Raw genomic sequence first — 10,252 nt, 5'->3', positions numbered from 1 at the left:
TTAGAAAATAACATAGTATTTCCACAGAACCTCTGCCCACCCTCCCATATACTTCCAGTCATCTCTAGACAACGTGTAACGCCTAATACCATGTGAATTCTGTGTAAAGAGCTGCTGTACTGCATTGTCTAGGGAATAATGATAAGAAGATGCTTACGGAGACAGCCGGCCACCTTCCTGGTGAGAGCACGGGGTCTGCCTGGCCTGAGAGGTTTGTGGCACAGGCGCCGGCGGGAGCCTTCTTGGCTCCGGGACTCCGCGGAGGGCAGGCTGCACGGGTGACCGTGTGGAATACAGAGTGCCAGCTGTTTCTGGGACGGGCGAGAGAGTCGCAGAGCTTCTGGGCGGCGCCATCTTTAGCTCCAGACAGCCGGCCACCTTCCTGGTGAGAGCACGGGGTCTGCCTGGCCTGAGAGGTTTGTGGCACAGGCGCCGGCGGGAGCCTTCTTGGCTCCGGGACTCCGCGGAGGGCAGGCTGCACGGGTGACCGTGTGGAATACAGAGTGCCAGCTGTTTCTGGGACGGGCAAGAGAGTCGCAGAGCTTCTGGGCGGCGCCATCTTCAGCTCCAGACAGCCGGCCACCTTCCTGGTGAGAGCACGGGGGTCTACCTGGCCTGAGAGGTTTGTGGCACAGGCGCCGGCGGGAGCCTTCTTGGCTCCGGGACTCCGCGGAGGGCAGGCTGCACGGGTGACCGTGTGGAATACAGAGTGCCAGCTGTTTCTGGGACGGGCGAGAGAGTCGCAGAGCTTCTGGGCGGCGCCATCTTCAGCTCCAGACAGCCGGCCACCTTCCTGGTGAGAGCACGGGGTCTGCCTGGCCTGAGAGGTTTGTGGCACAGGCGCCGGCGGGAGCCTTCTTGGCTCCGGGACTCCGCGGAGGGCAGGCTGCACGGGTGACCGTGTGGAATACAGAGTGCCAGCTGTTTCTGGGACGGGCAAGAGAGTCGCAGAGCTTCTGGGCGGCGCCATCTTTAGCTCCAGACAGCCGGCCACCTTCCTGGTGAGAGCACGGGGTCTGCCTGGCCTGAGAGGTTTGTGGCACAGGCGCCGGCGGGAGCCTTCTTGGCTCCGGGACTCCGCGGAGGGCAGGCTGCACGGGTGACCGTGTGGAATACAGAGTGCCAGCTGTTTCTGGGACGGGCGAGAGAGTCGCAGAGCTTCTGGGCGGCGCCATCTTTAGCTCCAGACAGCCGGCCACCTTCCTGGTGAGAGCACGGGGTCTGCCTGGCCTGAGAGGTTTGTGGCACAGGCGCCGGCGGGAGCCTTCTTGGCTCCGGGACTCCGCGGAGGGCAGGCTGCACGGGTGACCGTGTGGAATACAGAGTGCCAGCTGTTTCTGGGACGGGCGAGAGAGTCGCAGAGCTTCTGGGCGGCGCCATCTTTAGCTCCAGACAGCCGGCCACCTTCCTGGTGAGAGCACGGGGTCTGCCTGGCCTGAGAGGTTTGTGGCACAGGCGCCGGCGGGAGCCTTCTTGGCTCCGGGACTCCGCGGAGGGCAGGCTGCACGGGTGACCGTGTGGAATACAGAGTGCCAGCTGTTTCTGGGACGGGCAAGAGAGTCGCAGAGCTTCTGGGCGGCGCCATCTTCAGCTCCAGACAGCCGGCCACCTTCCTGGTGAGAGCACGGGGGTCTACCTGGCCTGAGAGGTTTGTGGCACAGGCGCCGGCGGGAGCCTTCTTGGCTCCGGGACTCCGCGGAGGGCAGGCTGCACGGGTGACCGTGTGGAATACAGAGTGCCAGCTGTTTCTGGGACGGGCGAGAGAGTCGCAGAGCTTCTGGGCGGCGCCATCTTCAGCTCCAGACAGCCGGCCACCTTCCTGGTGAGAGCACGGGGGTCTGCCTGGCCTGAGAGGTTTGTGGCACAGGCGCCGGCGGGAGCCTTCTTGGCTCCGGGACTCCGCGGAGGGCAGGCTGCACGGGTGACCGTGTGGAATACAGAGTGCCAGCCGTTTCTGGGACGGGCGAGAGAGTCGCAGAGATTCTGGGGCGGCACCATCCTCAGCTCCAGACAACCAGCCACCTTCCCGGCAAGAGCCACAGAGCTTCTGAGGCTGCGACATCTTCGACTCCAGACAACTGGCCACCTTCCTGGCCAAAGCAACACAGCTTCTGGGAAAGATTCTGTTTTGGGCCTTCACCTTCAGCCAGGAGGAGGTCCAAACACCAGATAACTGTACACCTTCCCTGAGAGAGGAGAGCTTGCCTACAGAGACTGCTCTGACCACTGAAACTCAGAGAAGAGAGCTTGTCTCCCACGCCTGCTGATAGAGGGTAACAAAATCAACAGAGGAACAATCTTTTAACAAAGACAACTATAACAACTAACTCCAGAGATTGCCAGATGGCGAAAGGTAAACGTAAGAATCCTACTAACAGAAGCCAGGACCACTCACCATCATCAGAACCCAGAACGCCCACTTCGCCCAATCCAGGACACCCTAACACACCTGAAAAGGTAGACCTGGATTTAAAAGCATATCTCATGATGATGGTAGAGGACATAAAGAAGGAATTCAACAACTCACTTAAAGAAATACAGGAGAACACTGCTAAAGAGTTACAAGTCCTTAAAGAAAAACAGGAAAACACTGCTAAAGAGTTACAAGTCCTTAAAGAAAAACAGGAAAACACAACCAAACAGGTAGAAGTCCTTATAGAAAAACAGGAAAACACATCCAAACAGGTGATGGAAATGAACAAAACCATACTAGACCTAAAAAGGGAAGTAGACACAATAAAGAAAACCCAAAGTGAGGCGACGCTGGAGATAGAAACCCTAGGAAAGAAATCTGGAACCATAGATGCCAGCATCAGCAACAGAATACAAGAGATGGAAGAGAGAATCTCAGGTGCAGAAGACTCCATAGAGAACATCGGCACAACAATCAAAGAAAATGGAAAATGCAAAAAGATCCTAACTCAAAACATCCAGGAAATCCAGGACACAATGAGAAGACCAAACCTACGGATAATAGGAGTGGATGAGAATGAAGATTTTCAACTCAAAGGACCAGCAAACATCTTCAACAAAATTATTGAAGAAAACTTCCCAAATCTAAAGAAAGAGATGCCCATGAACATACAAGAAGCCTACAGAACTCCAAATAGACTGGACCAGAAAAGAAATTCCTCCCGACACATAATAATCAGAACACCAAATGCACTAAATAAAGATAGAATACTAAAAGCAGTAAGGGAAAAAGGTCAAGTAACATATAAAGGCAAGCCTATCAGAATTACACCAGATTTTTCACCAGAGACTATGAAAGCCAGAAGAGCCTGGTCAGATGTTATACAGACACTAAGAGAACATAAATGCCAGCCCAGGCTACTATACCCAGCCAAACTCTCAATTACCATAGATGGAGAAACCAAAGTATTCCACGACAAAACTAAATTCACCCATTATCTCTCCACGAATCCAGCCCTTCAAAGGATAATAACAGAAAAAAAACAATACAAGGACGGGAACCACGCCCTAGAAAAAACAAGAAGATAATCCATCAACAAACCTAAAAGAAGACAACCACAAGAACAGAATGCCAACTTTAACAACAAAAATAACAGGAAGCAACAATTACCTTTCCTTAATATCTCTTAATATCAATGGACTCAATTCCCCAATAAAAAGACATAGACTAACAGACTGGCTACACAAACAGGACCCAACATTCTGCTGCTTACAGGAAACCCATCTCAGGGAAAAAGACAGACACTACCTCAGAGTGAAAGGCTGGAAAACAATTTTCCAAGCAAATGGTCTGAAGAAACAGGCTGGAGTAGCCATTCTAATATCGGATAAAATCGACTTCCAACCCAAAGTTATCAAAAAAGACAAGGAGGGACACTTCATACTCATCAAAGGTAAAATCCTCCAAGAGGAACTCTCAATTCTGAATATCTACGCTCCAAATGCAAGGGCAGCCACATTCATTAAAGACACTTTAGTAAAGCTCAAAGCACACATTGCACCTCACACAATAATAGTGGGAGACCTCAACACACCACTTTCATCAATGGACAGATCGTGGAAACAGAAACTAAACAGGGACACAGTGAAACTAACAGAAGTTATGAAACAAATGGACCTGACAGATATCTACAGAATATTTAATCCTAAAACAAAAGGATATACCTTCTTCTCAGCACCTCACGGGACCTGCTCCAAAATTGACCATATAATTGGTCACAAAATAAGCCTCAACAGATACAAAAATATTGAAATTGTCCCATGTATCCTATCAGACCACCATGGCCTAAGACTGATCTTCAATAACAACATTAAGAATGGAAAGCCAACATTCACGTGGAAACTGAACAACACTCTTCTCAATGATACCTTGGTCAAGGAAGGAATAAAGAAAGAAATTAAAGACTTTTTAGAGTTTAATGAAAATGAAGCCACAACGTACCCAAACCTTTGGGACACAATGAAAGCATTTCTAAGAGGGAAACTCATAGCTCTGAGTACCTCCAAGAAGAAACGGGAGAGAGCACATACTAGCAGCTTGACAACACATCTAAAAGCTCTAGAAAAAAAGGAAGCAAATTCACCCAAGAGGAGTAGACGGCAGGAAATAATCAAACTCAGGGGTGAAATTAACCAAGTGGAAACAAGAAGAACTATTCAAAGAATTAACCAAACGAGGAGTTGGTTCTTTGAGAAAATCAACAAGATAGATAAACCCTTAGCTAGACTCACTAGAGGGCAAAGGGACAAAATCCTAATCAACAAAATCAGAAATGAAAAGGGAGACATAACAACAGATCCTGAAGAAATCCAAAACACCATCAGATCCTTCTACAAAAGCTTATACTCAACAAAACTGGAAAACCTGGATGAAATGGACAAATTTCTGGACAGATACCAGGTACCAAAGTTGAATCAGGATCAAGTTGACCTTCTAAACAGTCCCATATCCCCTAAAGAAATAGAAGCAGTTATTAATAGTCTCCCAACCAAAAAAAGCCCAGGACCAGATGGGTTTAGTGCAGAGTTCTATCAGACCTTCAAAGAAGATCTAATTCCAGTTCTGCACAAACTATTTCACAAGATAGAAGTAGAAGGTACTCTACCCAACTCATTTTATGAAGCCACTATTACTCTGATACCTAAACCACAGAAAGATCCAACAAAGATAGAGAACTTCAGACCAATTTCTCTTATGAATATCGATGCAAAAATCCTTAATAAAATTCTCGCTAACCGAATCCAAGAACACATTAAAGAAATCATCCATCCTGACCAAGTAGGTTTTATTCCAGGGATGCAGGGATGGTTTAATATACGAAAATCCATCAATGTAATCCATTATATAAACAAACTCAAAGACAAAAACCACATGATCATCTCGTTAGATGCAGAAAAAGCATTTGACAAGATCCAACACCCATTCATGATAAAAGTTTTGGAAAGATCAGGAATTCAAGGCCCATACCTAAACATAATAAAAGCAATCTACAGCAAACCAGTAGCCAACATCAAAGTAAATGGAGAGAAGCTGGAAGCAATCCCACTAAAATCAGGGACTAGACAAGGCTGCCCACTTTCTCCCTACCTTTTCAACATAGTACTTGAAGTATTAGCCAGAGCAATTCGACAACAAAAGGAGATCAAGGGGATACAAATTGGAAAAGAGGAAGTCAAAATATCACTTTTTGCAGATGATATGATAGTATATATAAGTGACCCTAAAAATTCCACCAGAGAACTCCTAAACCTGATAAACAGCTTTGGTGAAGTAGCTGGATATAAAATTAACTCAAACAAGTCAATGGCCTTTCTCTACACAAAGAATAAACAGGCTGAGAAAGAAATTAGGGAAACAACACCGTTCTCAATAGTCACAAATAATATAAAATATCTCGGCGTGACTCTAACTAAGGAAGTAAAAGATCTGTATGATAAAAATTTCAAGTCTCTGAAGAAAGAAATTAAAGAAGATCTCAGAAGATGGAAAGATCTCCCATGCTCATGGATTGGCAGGATCAACATTGTAAAAATGGCTATCTTGCCAAAAGCAATCTACAGATTCAATGCAATCCCCATCAAAATTCCAACTCAATTCTTCAACGAATTAGAAGGAGCAATTTGCAAATTCATCTGGAATAACAAAAAACCTAGGATAGCAAAAACTCTTCTCAAGGATAAAAGAACCTCTGGTGGAATCACCATGCCTGACCTAAAGCTTTACTACAGGGCAATTGTGATAAAAACTGCATGGTACTGGTATAGAGACAGACAAGTAGACCAATGGAATAGAATTGAAGACCCAGAAATGAACCCACACACCTATGGTCACTTGATCTTCGACAAGGGAGCTAAAACCATCCAGTGGAAGAAAGACAGCATTTTCAACAATTGGTGCTGGCACAACTGGTTGTTATCATGTAGAAGAATGCGAATCGATCCATACTTATCTCCTTGTACTAAGGTCAAATCTAAGTGGATCAAGGAACTTCACATAAAACCAGAGACACTGAAACTTATAGAGGAGAAAGTGGGGAAAAGCCTTGAAGATATGGGTACAGGGGAAAGATTCCTGAACAGAACAGCAATGGCTTGCTCTGTAAGATCGAGAATTGACAAATGGGACCTAATGAAACTCCAAAGTTTCTGCAAGGCAAAAGACACCGTCAATAGGACAAAAAGACCACCAACAGATTGGGAAAGGATCTTTACCTATCCTAAATCAGATAGGGGACTAATATCCAACATATATAAAGAACTCAAGAAGGTGGACTTCAGAAAATCAAATCACCCCATTAAAAAATGGGGCTCAGAACTGAACAAAGAATTCTCACCTGAGGAATACCGAATGGCAGAGAAGCACCTGAAAAAATGCTCAACATCCTTAATCATCAGGGAAATGCAAATCAAAACAACCCTGAGATTCCACCTCACACCAGTCAGAATGGCTAAGATCAAAAATTCAGGTGACAGCAGATGCTGGCGAGGATGTGGAGAAAGAGGAACACTCCTCCATTGTTGGTGGGATTGCAGGCTTGTACAACCACTCTGGAGATCAGTCTGGCGGTTCCTCAGAAAACTGGATATAGTACTACCGGAGGATCCAGCAATACCTCTCCTGGGCATATATCCAGAAGATGCCCCAACTGGTAAGAAGGACACATGCTCCACTATGTTCATAGCAGCCTTATTTATAATAGCCAGAAGCTGGAAGGAACCCAGATGCCCCTCAACAGAGGAATGGATACAGAAGATGTGGTACATCTACACAATGGAGTACTACTCAGCTATTAAAAAGAATGAATTTATGAAATTCCTGGCCAAATGGATGGACCTGGAGGGCATCATCCTGAGTGAGGTAACACATTCACAAAGGAACTCACACAATATGTACTCACTGATAAGTGGATATTAGCCCAAAACCTAAGATACCCAAGATATAAGATACAATTTCCTAAACACATGAAACTCAAGAAAAATGAAGACTGAAGTGTGAACACTATGCCCCTCCTTAGAAGTGGGAGCAAAACACCCTTGGAAGGAGTTACAGAGACAAAGTTTGGAGTTGAGATAAAAGGATGGACCATGTAGACACTACCATATCCGGGGATCCATCCCATAATCAGCTTCCAAATGCGGACACCATTGCATACACTAGCAAGATTATGCTGAAAGGACCCTGATATAGCTGTCTCTTGTCAGAGTATGCCTGGGCCTAGCAAACATAGAAGTGGATGCTCACAGTCGGCTATTGGATGGATCACATGGCCCCCAATGAAGGAGCTAGAGAAAGTACCAAAGAAGCTAAAGGGATCTGCAACCCTATAGGTGGAACAACATTATGAACTAACCAGTACCCCGGAGCTCTTGACTCTAGCTGCATATGCATCAAAAGATGGCCTAGTCGGCCATCACTGGAAAGAGAGGCCCATTGGACACGCAAACTTTATATGCCCCAGTACAGGGGAACGCCAGGGCCATAAAAGGGGAGTGGGTGGGTAGGGGAGAAGGGGTGGGTGGCTATGGAGGACTTTTGGTATAGCATTGCAAATGTAAATGAGCGAAATACCTAATAAAAAATGGAAAAAAAAAAAAAAAAAAAAAAAAAAAAAAAAAAAAAAAAAAAAAAAAAAAGAAGATGCTTACGTGTGTTCAGTACAGACGGAATTGTCCCCAAATATCTTTGGTTAGCAAAACAGACAAACAAACCACAGAGGAACACCACCTTACCCAGCATGCATCTCCAGAGAAGACTTTCAGGGCATGTGACTCGGGTACTGGCTTGAGAAAGACTGAATGCCTGCTCTCAGTCAAAGTGCTCTCTGAAGCACCCTACGGAAGCATTATTGCAGGAATATGCAACTTTGTACCATAGTGGCATGCCACCGCCATCTACAAATAACTTGAGTAACATTCATAGCTCCTTTCCAATATTTGAGGCCAGGAGACCAAAGGACATGATAAATATTACTTTGTTTAGGGATATTTGCTGTTTTGAGGAGAAGGTCATGATCTGTAAGACTTGAGGTCAGAGCCTTGGGAATACAGCAGGTGACAGAGAGGCACTTTGCACAAAGAATGTCCTACGGCTACCTCAGGTTGCCAGTGGTGGTAAATTTCCCTTCTCCTCTGACCCATATGGTCAGCCTGGGGTCAATTATTTTTCCTCTGAAATCAAAATCTCCTCCTCCAGCTGCTGGGAAGACAGAACAAAGCTGCCAACTGATTATTATTCAAGAACAAAGCAGGCCATTTATTTTAGCAGGTTCAGGGCTATTATCTCCCCAGGACACAAGCTGCAGTGTGAGCTGGCTTTATCTGTCCGCTTCCCTTCTGCCCTCAATCCTTAAAGTAGTTCCTCTCTCTAGAACAACACAAAAGGAAACAGGGGAGGGAATTTAGCTACAGCCACGGTGACCTGGGAAAGCCTCTCTCTCCTTCCTCCCCAAAGACATTAGCATCTCTGTCTCCTGGAGACCCCAAGCAGATGAGAGAAGACATCTTTCACTTGGAAGGAGAGGAACACCACACCCTCAGAGTCACTACCATCAAGCTTGGAGACTTCTTTGCTGCTGAGAATCCTAAGAACTGCCAGACAAAACACAGAACTTTCAGTCCAACTTGAATTCCAAATGAGGACTAATGACTTGTTGGGAGTGTATCTTAACTATCACATGGTTAGATATTTTTTTTAAATGATCCACCACTCATCTCAAACTCAAATTGGCGTGTCCTATATTCTCACGGGCTAAATATGGTGGCTCATCACCACATCCTACCTCTCTTCTCTGTCTATCCCTGGCTGTGACACCGCAGGGAAGCCCTGCAGAATTCCTTGGGTCTGAAAGAGAATTTGGGGGAAGGGGTTGCAACCGGAAGGGTGCAGGCAGAGTGTGTTGAGTTAAGCATTAAGTAGCAGAGATAACCGGCACCTGGAATCACATGAACTGCTCCGACCTGTTTGCCCTGAACAAATGAAAAACAAATAAATGTGTTTAGTGTTCTCAGAATGAACAAGGCCATTTCCACCACGGGAACCTGAGAGAAAAGCTTCCATTGCATCCCGGAAAGGAGGTGGGAAACACCTACCTCTCTGAGCTCCATGATTCCTAAAGCCCCTTGCTCTCAAGTCCTCTGCTTGCAGACACTCACAGGAGTGTTAGGGCTAAGGGCCTGAAGTCCTTCCTGCTCCGTCTCACAGGCTCCTGCCCCAGTTTCTCTCCCTTAGCGTTACCAGGCACATTTACCACTTCCTCACGGTACCTGAAAGACTTCACACCTCCGACAGCTCACCTCTCCCCAGCCAGAAGACTGGTCCTAGAAGTCCGACATCCTCATCAGAGTTCCACCCCAAACGCTCTGCCTCTCTTTTCTCTCAAAGCAGCCAATCAAAAGTGTCTTAGTCACAATTAATGACCATTGCTGTGATGAAACACCATGACCAAAGCAACTTAGGGAGGGAAGAGTTTATTTGGCCTATGCTACCACATCACTGTTCATCATTGGAGGAAATCAAGATAGGAATGGAAACAGGGCAGGAACCTGGTGTCAGGAGCTGATCCAGAGGCCATGGAGGGATGCCACTTACTGGCTTGCTCCTCATGGCTTGCTCAGTCTGCTTTAGAACCCACGACTACCAGCCCCAGGATGGCTCCACTCACAATGGACTGGGCCCTGACCCATCAATCACTAATTAGGAAAATGCCCTACAGGCTTGCCTATAACTTGATCTTAGGGAGGCATTTTTTTTCCAGTGGAGGTTCCCTCTTCTCAGATGAGT

This window comes from Mus musculus, chromosome 6 (genome assembly GCF_000001635.26).
Source record: "Mus musculus strain C57BL/6J chromosome 6, GRCm38.p6 C57BL/6J".
NCBI lineage: Eukaryota > Metazoa > Chordata > Mammalia > Rodentia > Muridae > Mus > Mus musculus.
Note: the sequence above shows the minus strand (reverse complement) of the source record.